Source organism: Ammospiza caudacuta, chromosome 1 (assembly GCF_027887145.1).
Source record: "Ammospiza caudacuta isolate bAmmCau1 chromosome 1, bAmmCau1.pri, whole genome shotgun sequence".
Classification (NCBI taxonomy): Eukaryota; Metazoa; Chordata; class Aves; order Passeriformes; family Passerellidae; genus Ammospiza; species Ammospiza caudacuta.
Window position 1 is genome coordinate 1,581,731 of NC_080593.1, and position 13,937 is coordinate 1,595,667.

The window sequence follows — 13,937 nt, forward strand, 5'->3', positions numbered from 1 at the left end:
TGTCTCCTCCAAAGCTTCTAATGCTCCTAAAAATGGTGTTTAATTAGTGCAGAAGTTTTTAATGAGGGTGGAGCACTCATTCATCTGGAGATGGAGATAGGAGGAGGGCTGGGGATGTTTTCACACTGACAGAGAGGAAAAAGGAACTTCCATCATTTTTCATTCTTTATTTTAAGCATCCCCATCTGTCTTGTAAATCCCCCCCTTGGCTGCTGAGGAATGGAGCCTCCTTCCCTAAAATCCTGCTTTTTTTTTTTTTTTTTTTTTGAGGAGAAATCCAGCTAAAAATGTCATTTGATTCCAAATCCAGATGTTTATTGAGTCTAAATCCACTCCCAGCCCTCCAAAGGAATTGTCTGGTGGTTTCGGACCTTTCGCTCTGATGAAATTTGGGAATCATCCCTGCTGAGAGCCTGGATTAATTTAGGATGAGGATAACAGGGATGGCCTGGATGCAGGGTGACATCAGCGGTGCCTCTGCTCTCGCTGGTTCAAAGAAAGACACTGGGAACACGTTCCCTGTGAATGGCTTCCAGCAGGAACCTGATTCATCCCAAAATCCACAGATGTCTTTTGCACTGGCCTAGGATCACAAAACAAAGATTTTTATTCCCAACTTCCTGGCTCCGACTCCAGCTCCGCGCTTGAAGCCTCTCCCCTTGAAGTCCGGCTGGCAAAGGAGGCGATGAAATGAAGGATGAGGGACAACTCCCAGCGGATCATCCCATCCCTGCTGGCCTTGGGATGCAGCAGGGGCACCTTCCACCATCCCAGGCTGCTCCAAGCCCCATCCAGCCCGGCCTTGGACACTTCCAGGGATCCAGGGGCAGCCACAGCTGCTCTGGGAAATCCAACCCAGCCCCTCAGTGCTCCCTGTCTCGGTTTGAACAGGTGTCTGCTAAGGAAGGCAGGAGCTTCTCTTGAAATGGAAAATGTAAAACCCCTCCCTACAAATTATTATAATTTTGTAATTAAATGGCTCTGAGGCAAAGATATGGGAGTAGGAATGGCAGGTTTTTATTAGGAAGAATAAAAGTTAAAGTATAAAATAAAAAATAAAAATATAAAAATAAAATAGAAATAAAAATAAAAAGTAAAAGTAAAAAATAAAAATACAAGTAAAAAACAAAAACAAAAACAAAAACAAAAATGTGGGATCTCAGCACCTCAGGACTGATGTGCAGAGTGACCGAGACCACCCTTGGGGGGCTCGGGAGTCCTGGAATGTTGCCAGAAGTGTCTGGTGGCTGGACTTTGATCCTACACGGGAGACGACGCCTGTATGAGGATGGGAGGATTTCACTGGGTGAATGGTGAAGGGATAAGGTAATTAGAGTGTAAAACACAGGGTTTAGGATTTTGGTACAGGGGGGTCTAGAGAAGTAAGATGGAGGAATTGGGGCGTGTCCTGTCCTTCTTCTTCTTCTTCTTGGCCTCCATCTTCTGTGGTGATGGTGGCACTTTGGGATTGGTTATTACTAAAAGTGCACTGGTTAATAAGGGTAAAAGGTATTGGGGAAAAATGATAAATATTGTATACATAATTTTGAGTATAAAGATAGGTCACCGCCCCGGGGGCTCTCAGTGTGCTCATGGCTGACTTGCTGTGCAGACCTCTGTCGGGCCAAGAGAAAATCTTTTCGATAAACAACTAATAAACACCGAGACCGAGAAAAAACCTGAAGCCTCTTCTCGTCCTTTGAAGCGCGGGCTGTCCAAGGCCACCCCGGGCCTTTCCAGGTCACCTAAACAGCCGAGAAACTGTCACAAAAACAAAAATAATAATAATAATAATAATAAAAATGCAGTATTATTTTAACAGAACACCACTGCCAGAGTGAGAGCAGTCCCTGCCCCCTGTGTGTCAGGGGGTGTCCCAGCCCCATCCCAGGGGGGCTCAGCCCTCCTGCAGTGCCAGCTGTGGCTCTGCTGCAGCAGGGATCCTGCACAAGGGGGGAGTTTTCCTCTGCAGCTCCAGGGCTGCTGCAGATGGGCCTGGGCTCCCTCTGGCCATGCAGGGCAGCAGAAAGCTGCTCCTCTGGCAGTGCAGGGGGCAAAGGCTGCTGTGCTGTGCCAGGCTCAGATTGGATCCAGGTAGGAATGCTTGGCTCCTCCCCTGGGCGGAGCATCTCCCCATGGGATGCTGGGATTGGATCAGCCCTGCAGGGACACTCAGTGGCTGTGAATGGAAGATAATTAGTAATTAATTATCCATGAACAGAAGAGATCTCCTGGAAGGAGGATGGGTTGTGGGAGAGATAAAGAAAACTGCCCCATGGACAGCAGAGAACTGCCCCAGCTCTGACAGATGGTAAATAAAATACACACCCCCAGCCACATCTTGCATTTCCAACCCAAGACACTCCCCCAGGGAATTATTCCTCCCCAATATCCCAGCTAACCCTGCTCTCCTTCAGGTTGAAGCCGTTCCCCCTCGTCCTGTCTCTCCAAGCTTTTACCAAGAGTTCCTCTCTGGAATTCTTTGCAGATTACTCCAGGGATTTTGCAGTTTTCACTGAGCGTAGGAAATAATTTAGCTCAACTTGATAAAATCAGAGGGTGCCCAATTCAATTCAGCCCCTGACACCGTGTGGCGGCAGCTGGAAAGGGAAAAGTGTGGATAAGCAGCAGGAAATGGTTTTCCCTCAAAAACAAAGAAATCCGGATATTTTAACAATTAATTTTTACAATTAACAATTAAAAACTATTCCTAAGGTCTCTTTCCCTCACAAACCATGGTTTCTTTTATCTCTTTGCTCACTTCTCTTTTCCATTCTCTCCATGCAAAAAAAATCCACTTGGATTCCATTTAATCCCCTTTTGAAAAGCAGGATTTAATCCCTCGGGAAGAGTTGAAAAAGGGGGTTATGGATTAGTTTGTCTGAGGCAGGTGCAGAGAAACTGCTCAAGGATGGGATGGAATTCCTGGATTTCCAAACAGGAATTCCTGGATTTCCCTGGCCTGGCTCCCAAGGTTCCTTGAACTGGGTTTATTTTTCAGATCTGGGAAGAATCTCCCAAAATCTCCTGGAGCTGTGCAGAGTCAACTTCTTCTCCTATGGAAAAAGAAAGAGGGAATTTATGCCAGGAGAGGTTTAAATTGGATGTAAGGAAAATTCCCTCCACTAAAATGCTTGTCCAGGGCTGGAGACAATTCCTGAGGGATTTAAAGCCCTGTGGATGTGGCACTTGGGGACATGCTCAGTGTTGGCCTCGTCAGTGCTGGATTAATGCTTGGACTTGATCCTGAAGGTCTTTCCAACCTCAGCAATTCCATGATTTTGTGTTAATTTCAGCCTCAATCTGCTGTTCTTTGCAGCCAGGAGCGGGGCTGAGCTGCTGTTTTCAGTTAATTTTGATGAACTTTGCATGAGCTTGAACAGATTAAACTCAGATGCACATGGAGCTCATCCCTTTTTATGATGGAATAAGTGGATTAAAGCGATTCCAGCAGATAGAAGATCTCTGATCTGCACCACAAACTTCTTCTTGCCACAGAAATTAAAATCAGCCTCACTCCGAGCAGCTGCCCAGGCCAAAAACGCTGGAAATAAAGAGCTGAGGGTTAATGAATCATCCCTAATATTCCATGGCATGGCAGGGAAGCAGATCAGTGGGATATCCCCATGGATCAGCGGGAGATAACATCCAGATCTGGCAGAGAACTGAGCGCAGGCATGAATGAAATTCATGGATTTTGCTCAAGTGGGAAGTGTCAAAAAATCCCAGTGGACAGAGGATTTGTGGAACGGGGCCAGAAGAGGCAAAGGAGCAGGGATGGGCAGGAGCAAGCCAAAGGGAAAATTGGGAATTGCCAAAGGAGATGGAAGGGACATCAAAGGAAACAAAGCTACAAAATGTGAAAAAAACGAGAGAGGCCCTGAAGTGGAATTCCCAGAGAAGTTGTGGCTGCTCCTGGATCCCTGGAAGTGTCCAAGGACGGGTTGGAGCACCCTGGGATAATGGGAGGTGTCCCTGCCATGGCAAGGGTGGGAATGGGATCATCCTTCAGATCCCTCCCAACCCACATTCTGGAATTCCAGGATTGGGCGGCGCTTATTTTACGCAGGTAACACCAAATAAATTCCAATGGAGTCACAGACTGCCGGGACATGGAGTGTTCCCAAGAAACTCTGAGGGAAACCACTTGGATTTTCCTCAAAATGGATCTTCAGCTCCTGCTGGATTAATCCCATGGTCAGACTTATTTAAATCCCTTTTCCAGAGGGGCAGACATGGAATGTCAGGGCAAGGAAAAGCAGAGGGATGCCAAGGAAACAGCTCTGGCTCCCAGTGAGGAGAGTGGGAAGAGGGAAAGGATCATCCCTGACTGTTGGTTTCCCCAGCTTTTACAGAGATTGGGCAATCGAGATGCATTTTATAAGATTTTATTCCATTATCAGTCTCGATGAAGGGTGAGACATAAGAGAAGTAAAACTCAACACCAATCTATCAGAAGCCAACCTATTTCCTGGTTACAGCACCTTATAAATTTTTTTTTTCCTATTAGCTTTTACCACACAATGCTACCAATACTCCTAACACAAATCACCTATTATTCCACCCCACCTGTTATTTTATGCTCCTGCTACAATGCATCTTTTAGTTCTAATACTCCATAATATCTGGTCTTTTTGCAAGGCCATCTTCTGAAACTTGCTGGAAATTATTTCCAGCTCAATCTCTCTCTCAACAATGTCATCTCTATTCCATGGCCTTCCTAAGCCAGCACACCTTATCTCAGAGTTTGCATAAAAAATGTACAAGACCATATGGACTTTCTATCAAGTTTTGAGGATTCTTTACAAATCCATTTCTCACATCCGACTATAAAGTTTAACTTCCCAACTTTGGAGCTGGGAAATGCAAGGAAAGTTTCATTCTCCTGCTCTTGGAAGCTTTAAAGCTCCTGGAGGACACTTGGCTCTTCCCAATTCCCAGAGAAGCCGTGGCTGCCCCTGAATCCCTGGAAGTGTCCAAGTCTGGACACTGGGGATGGAGTTTAAGGTCCCTTCCAAACCCTTCCATGATGTTCAAACAGAATGATCCCAAATCCCCGCCCTTGGTGCCAACTCCCCACAGTTGGAAATCGGGGATCTGCGGCTCCATAGAACAAAGCTCTGTTTCAGGGACTGGAATAACGTCCTCAAGGAAAGAGGAGAGTTACAGCTGACTTTTATGGCATCAGGAAACTGATCTATCATCCCTAAATCCCGCTGAATGCACAAAAATCCCCTTTTCCTGGCTGGCAGGATCCTTTCCCTCAGGATAAGCGGCCATTTTGTCCCGCGTGTGTCCAGCTCAGCTCCCTGCTGGCCCGTGGCTTCTCCCATCTCAGCGCTCCCTCTTCCTCCTCCAGACTGGCAGCAGAGCAGATAAATCACCTCTTATCAACGGCACAATCACCTCTTATCAACCTCACAATCACCTCTTATCAGTTCACAATCACGTTTTTATCAACCTTGCAATCACCTCTGATCGATTCACCATTACCTCTTCTCAACTGTACAATCACCTCTTATCAACTTCACAATCACCTCTTATCAATTAACCTCTTATCAACAGCACAATCACCTCTTTCTGACCACACAATCGCCTCTTATCGACCACACTATCAGCTCTTATCAATTCACCTCTTATCAATTCACCATCACCTCTTATCAGCCTCACAACCACCTCTCATCAACCTCACACACAATCACCATTTATGAATTCAGTCACGTTTTATCAACTTCACAATCACCTCTTATCAATTAACCTGTTATCAATTCCCAGTCACCACTTATAGACCTCACAATCACCTCTTATCGCCCTCACCATCACCTCTTACCAATTAACCTCATCAATTCCCAATCACCTCTTATCAACAGCACAATCACCTCTTATCAATTCACATTTAATAAACTCCTATCAATTCACAGTCACTTCTTATCAACCTCTCAATCAAAACCTCCTGGAAATTTGATTCTGGAAAAAAAACCAAAAGTATTCACCAAAATCTTATTAAAGCTTTTTTTTTTTGGCAGAACTTTTCCATTCATTTTGGATGATTTTTTTTTTTTTGTTTGTAGGAAAATTGTCCTTTCCTGTGTTATTTTTGAGCCCATGGATTTTAGCATTGATCCAACAGTTACTAGGAGGAAATAAAGAAGAGATAATTAACAAAAATTATAATAATAATTAATTATTCTCGAATAAAGAAGAGATTCATTAATGACCGGATTATTGCTGGGGTAAAGGAAGCAGAACAAGTTTTTTGAACAGCTGAATCTCAGTTTTGTCCCAAATTTCCTTCCTGGAGCAAAGCCGGGTGAAAATGCTGAGCTGAGCTTAACGCAGCCTCTCCATCTCCTTGGGAGTTGACCTCAAATCCCACGGCTCCTGCTCCAAATTTTCTCATTTTGGAAAATTACAGGCTGCAGCCTGGCCCTTTTCTCCCCCACCTGGACGTTCCTCCCTTCCCAAACCCCAGCTCCGAAGGCCCCTGATCCCCTCCCAGGAACAAACCCACAGAATATCCCACAAAACTCTATTTTCAATCCTAATTGACGGCTCTTGTTTGCTTTTCTGGTTAACCATCTTTACTACTCCACCTCCTCCCTCATTTTTCCAGGAAGAATGTTCCATGTGCACCCCACAATTAAATTCCAGACAGCGCTGGGGGAGATTTGGGCTATTCTGAAGGACAAACCAAAAAAAAAAAAATAGAACAACCCAAGGTGCTCAAACTATATTTGACCACCCAAAAATGAGACGAGGATCCTTCCAGGCAGAGGGGGGAAAAAAAAATTACAAAAATAAAAAACTCAACTCAGCCACTGTGGGAGCCTCTTTTTTTGGAAAGGCAAAACCAAAGCCAGAGTTCAGCCCAAGTGGTGAATGCAAGAAAAAAGCAAAATTTTGTGGTTTGCTGCCTTTAATCAGCTCCCACCTGATCCCCGGGGATTTGTTTCTATTTGAGCTCCGTGTGGGATTTGGGATCGTTATCCCAGAGCGGCAATTTGCAAATTAGGACCTGCACTTGGAGGGAATTAGAACTGGATTTAGCTGGGGCATAATCACACCACTGTCCTCTCTCAAGGTCTTCTTTATTCCCTGCTGGAGGCGCCTCCAAAAGCTGCGGCAAAGCCCAAGTGGAGCTTTGGAAATGCCAGAGGGGGTGGGACAGCAAAGCTGAAATGATCTTCCAGATAAATATCCCCCAAGCCAGAGCTGCTGAGCCCAGAATTACCCAAAATCCCAAATATCCTCCTGGTCAGAGCTGCTCATCCCAGAATTACCCCAAATCCCAAATATCCCCCAAGCCAGAGCTGCTGAGCCCAGAATTCCCCCAAACCCAAATTTCCTCCTGGTCAGAGCTGCTGATCTCAGAATTACCCAAAATCCCAAATATCCTCCTGGTCATAACAGCTGATCCCAAAAGTCCCCAAAATGCCAAATATTCCCCAGATGGTTGTGTCCATCGCGCCGCTTCAGCGTCCCCCTGGAAGCCAAGGAATTCTCTCACAAGGGACACCACAACATTCCCACATGGAACAGCACCTGCCAAAGCCCAGCCTAAACATTTACACGGGCTTAGATGGAGCTTGGAAGGTGCCCATGGCAGGGGAGTGGAATTGGATCTTTCCCAAAGTTCTTTCCAACCCAAACCATTCCCAGATTTGATGGCAAACATCCAAAATGTTCCTCGGAGCACAGAGACACAAAAGGCACCCCCAGGCCTTGGTTTCCAGCACCAGGATTTAATCCCATAATGTTTTCCTGCTCTGGGCTCAGTGGGAAGAACCCATTCCATTCCCTAATCCCAAAAGTATTTTCTGGAGGTGCTGCCTCGTGCCTTTGGGACCTTGCACCTGATCCTGAATTAATTACAGGGATTAATCCAGCTGCAGTTCCTGCCTGGCCCATCCCCGTGGGCACGGTGACACCACAGCCTGGAATTCCAGCGGCTCAGCCACCGGGAAAGCAGAGAGGAAAACCATTCCCAAGGGATCGTTCATCCCATGTTCTGTGGGGCTGGAAAGTGATTCCAGGAGCTGATCCCACAGCAAGGAGAGCCGGGAATGGGCAATGCCAGGGAAATTCCTGCCCGGCCGTGCCCGGCTCCGCAGCGATTTCCCTCCCTCCCGGAATCCCACTCCACCCACACCCACTGAGAGCTTCAATTCCGGCCCCGGCCCAGAAAATCCGATCCCTGCACGTTCCCCAGCTGGACACAATGGAATTACAAAATCCTGGAATGCTTTGGCTTGGAAGGACCCTCAAGATCTTCTCATCCCATGGGCAGGGACACCTCCCACTGTCCCAGGCTGCTCCAAGTGTCCAGCCTGGCCTTGGGCACTGCCAGGGATCCGGGGCAGCCACAGCTGCTCTGGGAATTCCATCCCAGCCCCTCCCCACCCTCCCAGCCAGGAATTCCTGCCCAAATTGAGTTTAAATAGATCTTGAGCTTGGAAATAAACTGGGAATTAGGCTGAGGAAATATCGGGGATTTGAGGAATTCTGATCTCTTTTTGGAGCTGGAGGCCAAGGCTTTGGAACCCCTCAGGGAATGTTGGAGTATTTTCCCTCCGTGCTGACGCTGAGCTTGTCTGCTTTGCCTCAAAACCCCAATTGGAACAATTCTAAATCACAGAATCACGGAATTTTGGGGTTGGATGGGATCTTCAAGAACATTCAGTTCCAACTCCATGCCAGGGGCATCTCCCACTATCCCAGAGTGCTCCAAGTGTCCAACTCGGCCTTGGGCACTTCTAGAGATCCAGAGGCAGCCACAGCTTCTCTGGGAATTCCATCCCAGCTCCTCTCCAACCTCCCAGCCAGGAATTCCTTCCCAAATTTAGTTTAAATGGATCTTGGAATTAAAGCTGGGAATCAGGTTGAGGCAATATCAGGGATTTTAGGAATTCAGGGCTCTTTTGGGAGCTGGGCGCTAAGGCTTTGGAATCCCTCAGGGAATGTTGGAATATTTCCCCTCTGTGCTGATGCTGAGCTTGTCTGATTTGCCTCAAAATCCAAACTGGAACAATTAAAAATCGTGGAAATTTTGGGGTTGGATGGGATCTTCAAGAGCATCCAGTTCCAACGCCGTGCCAGGGACACCTCCCACTGTCCCAGGCTGCTCCAAGTGTCCAGCCTGGCCTTGGGCACTTCCAGGGATCCAGGGGCAGCCACAGCTGCTCTGGGAATTCCATCCCAGCCCTTCCCCACCCACAGGATGAATTTTTCTTGGTCTCCAAGCTCAACTTGCTCTGTCCCCGGTGATATCCCGAGTTCCTGGCGACAAATCCTGAAGGAAAAGGGAAAAGCTCCGAGAGCAGCGGTGTTGGGGGAGCCTCTTATGGGGATTTTGGAAAGAATTTTGGATGAGTTGGAGACAGGACCTCTGAGTTGTTTCTGATGATGGGATTTATTTTCTCATATTTTACACAGGCAGGAAGGGTGAGCTCGGCTCACACCTTCACTGCACGGCTCAGAAGGTCACAGAACCCTCAGTTACAAGAACTTTTAAGGATTTATTGACCAATAACACATTGCCAACAAAGATATTTATGTTTTTGACCCAGTCCTTGAATATATTATCTTACGGACCCATGCTACAGTCTGAGATTTCTCAGCCAGTCATGTTATGGCACACAAACCCACAGTGCTGCATTCTAAACTCCTTGCTTACCTCTGTAACTGCTTTTATTTTTCTATTATTAATTATAGTAATTAAATATAAATTATTATTTATTTATCTTGAACTCTAAACCACTAAGCTTTCCTCTTCTCAGCTTAACATGCCTCTGCTTTAAATGACAAATCCACATTCTGGTTTCTAGCACCTGAGTTTGGGAGCCTTTTCCAAGGTGTCAGATCAAATCCTGGGTTTCATTCTAAGCTTTGGCTCCCAGGCCCGAAGTTCTGAGATCTCCCAGCATTTCAGATTCCAAAATCTCTTTTCCTTGGCTTTCCAGGGGTGCCAGACTGGGACAGGGTAGGGCAGGAAGATGGGAGGGAAAAAGCCAGGAATGGAAAGAGGAATGGTGGGAGCAGGGATGAACGGTGGCCGTGGAAACCACTCCTCCTTCCAGTTCTTCCCTGATTTTGGATTGTTCCAAGCTGGATAAGGATCCCTGATCCTTGGTTCTGCTGGAAGCTGTCCCTGGCCATGGCAGGGGGTTGGAATGAGGTGATCCAACCCAAACCATTCCAGGATTTTGGGATTTCAATCCAAACACCTCATTCCTGATGCTGACACTGAACTGAGTGCAAGGAAAGAGCTTCTGGAGGAGTTTGGCTTCCTTATTCCTAAAGAAAAATGGGAGCACGATCCAGAAGTTTCCATAAATAAGAAGAGTGTTTTACTTTGCCCAAATGAAAAAACCAAAATAAATTGGGATTTGGATAAATCCTCCAATAAAATTCACACGCAGCTGGCAGAAAGAAAAGCTTTGAAAAATTCCCCTCAGTTTCAGAAATTTGGGATTCTCGTGTCATTCCTGGTTTTTCCTGAGCACTCCCTTATCCTCCCCAGACCCTTCTGGGATCCATGGGATCCATCCAGATGTATATGTTCTGGAGACCCTTTGGAAAACCCAGTGCAGTCCATGGATAATCAGGAAATGCAGGAATACCTGAACTTTACATCTTCCATTCCTGGAAGCCAGGTGGCTTCAGAGCCCTTCTCCTGCTTTTTTTTTACGGAATCATGGATTGGTTTCAATCCTCTAAAATTGTCAAGTCCACGCTTTAAACCCCAAGGGCCACATTGATGATAAATCCCTCCAGGGATGGGGACTCCAAACCTCCCTGGGCAGCTCCAATCATTTTCCATGAGGAAATTCCTGCTGATGTCCAACCTGAACATCTCCTGGCCATTCCCTGTTCCCAGGGAGCAGATCCCAAATTTTCCCCTGGCTGTCCCCTCCTGTCACAGCCAGAAGGTCCCCCCTGAGCCTCCTTTTCTCCAGGACCTTTGATGGGATTAAGGGAAGAAATCCTGAATTCCTGAACTGAGGGAGAGATTCCTCTCTTCTAACAGCAAATACCGAAACTGGGCTGATGTGAAATATTCCCAAAATGCTCATTTCTCCAACTAATTATATGGATAATGTGGATTTCTCTGGAAAGATCCACGATCCCAACACCAAAATCCAGCTGAGGTGACAATTCCACAAGATCTCATGGAGTTTGTTTTCCTGCCCACCCATATTTGCCCTTTATTCCTTTTCCTTGGGATGACCTCGGAAAAGGCACAAACCTGACTTTGCCCTTGACAGCAGGACCTTCCTGGGGTGTGTTTTCCATGGATTTGCTTCCCTGGGTTCAGCCCAAGAGGGAAATATCTTTGATGGGATCAAGGGAAGAATTCCTGAACTGAGGGAGAGATTCCTCTCTTCCCACAGCAAACACCAAAACCAGGACCATGCAAAATATTCCCAAAAAGTTCATTTCTACACGTGGATTGTATGGAGATGATGGATAACATGGAGTTTTTGGAGACATCCATGATCCCAACACCAAAATCCAGCTGAGGTGACAATTCCACAAGACCTCGTGGAGTTTGTTTTCCTGCTCATCCACACTCACCCCTCATTCCTTTTCCTTGGAAAAGGCACAAACCTGGCTTTGCCCTTAGGAAGTTCCCAGAGGTGACAGCAGGACCTTCCTGGGGTGTGTTTTCCATGGATTTGCTTCCCTGGGTTCAGCCCAAGAGGGAAAGATCCTTGATGGGATCAAGGGAAGAATTCCTGAACTGAGGGAGAGATTCCTCTCTTCCCACAGCAAACACCAAAACTGGGCTGATGCAAAATATTCCCAAAACGTTCATTCCTCCACATAGATTGTATGGAGACGGATAACATGGAGTTCTCTGGAAACATCCATGATCCCAACACCAAAATCCAGCTGAGGTGACAATTCCACAAGACCTCGTGGAGTTTGTTTTCCTGCTCACCCACACTCACCTCACCCCTCATTCCTTTTCCTTGGGATCACCTTGGAAAAGGCACAAACCTGACTCTGCCCTTGGGAAGCTCCCCGAGGTGACAGCAGGACCTTGCTGGGTGTGTTTTCCGTGGATTTGCTTCCCTGGATCCAGCCCAAGAGGGAAGGACCCTTGTTGGGATTAAGGGAAGAATTCCTGAAGTGAGGGAGAGATTCTGGGCTGATGGGAAATACTCCCAAAATGTTCATTCCTCCACCTGGATTGTATGGAGAGGGGTATCATGGAGTTCTCTGGAGACATCCACGATACCAACACCAAAATCCAGCTGAGGTGACAATTCCACAACACCCTCTGGAGTTGCTTTTTCTACTCACCCCTCATTCCTTTTCCTTGGGATCACCTTGGAAAAGGCACAAACCTGACTCTGCCCTTGGGAAGCTCCCCGAGGTGACAGCAGGACCTTGCTGGGTGTGTTTTCCATGGATTTGCTTCCCTGGCTTCAGTCCAAGAGGGGTCGGGAGGTTCCTGGTATTCCCCAGGGGGATTTTCCAGGAGCTGCTTAACAGAGGACGTGAATGTCCCAGAAATGTCCCAGAAATGTCCCAGAAATGTCCCAGAAATGTCCCACAGGAGCCCAGGACTCAGGTCAGTGCTCCCGCTGCCGCAGGGCTGAGCCAGCACCATTCCCCCTTTCCATGGGCTCCGCATTCCTGGGCACTGGGGCAGGACAGAGGGAACAGCACAACCCCTTTCCAGGTGGGAATGTGTCTAACAAATGCTGGAGCACTCAATTTTCCCTTCTTATTTTTCGTGGAAAACCAATCCAGGGAGAAAATCGGGAGAAATCAACGCCAGGAGCAACTTTAGCTGGAAGATTTCCCAAATCCAGGCTTAATTTCCCATCCCAAATAAGCCCAAATTCTTTAAAACTGGGTCTAATATTCCAGACAAGATCCCCTCTAGTGGGAATTTCTGGAAAACGTGGAGGTCCTGGATCCAGTGACCAGCATCACCTGAATCCAAGGAAATGAGCAATCCTGTCATTATTCCCCAGATTTCCGGGAATTAAATGCAACTTTTGGCCTCTGGAATTTCATTTCCACCCAAATACAGGATAATAAATCTAATTTTCCACTAAAAATTCCTTCCCTGTGGCTGTGGTGTTTCCAAGGCAATTTCTCCATCTGCTGGTGGAAAAGCAACTCCCAAAACGCTGGAATTGCTCCGGGCTGGAATTTTCCACCTTTTTTTCACTTCCTGACTTCCAGATCCCATTGGAACGGGGAAAACATCGGATCAGGACTGGGAATTTCTTCCCTCTGTTTCCACTTCAGGGATTGGGATGAGTTTTATGGGCAGGAAGATCCCTGGAAGCTCTAGGAACGGATTCCCTGATCCCAGAAATGGATTCCCAAATCCCAGGAATGGATTCCCTGATTCCAGGAATAAATTCTCTGCATTCCCTGAATTCCCTGCATTCACCCCCATCCTGACAATTCCAAACCAAATCATTCCCAAAGGACAAATTCATTTTTTTAAAACAGAAAATCCCTTGTTAAAAATCAATAAGTCATTCCCACAAATCTTTCAGATCTGATCCACAGGATTTGGAATATTTGCTTGGAAAAAAGGGATTGAGGTGGATTTTAAAGGATTCCCCAATTCCAGTGAATATTTTATTTTGGATTTTGATTATTTTTACAATATAGAGATGGAAGTTGGATGAGGAAAAAGGAATTCCATGGGAAAGGAAAGGAGCGGATTTTCCTCCTGGAAACCTTTGGATTGGGAATAAATCCCTCTGCAAACGAAGCCACATCCCAAATTTCCAGCACAATTCCAACTGCAGGATGGGGAATCCGAGTTTTCCTGCCCAATCCCAGCTGGATCCCATCCTGGAGTTTTTAAGGCATAAATATCCCTTCCCAAAATTCCCATGGATCCAGCAGATCCCAGGCAGCAAAGCCTGAATCCAATGGAAAAATACTTTTTGTTGTTATGATTC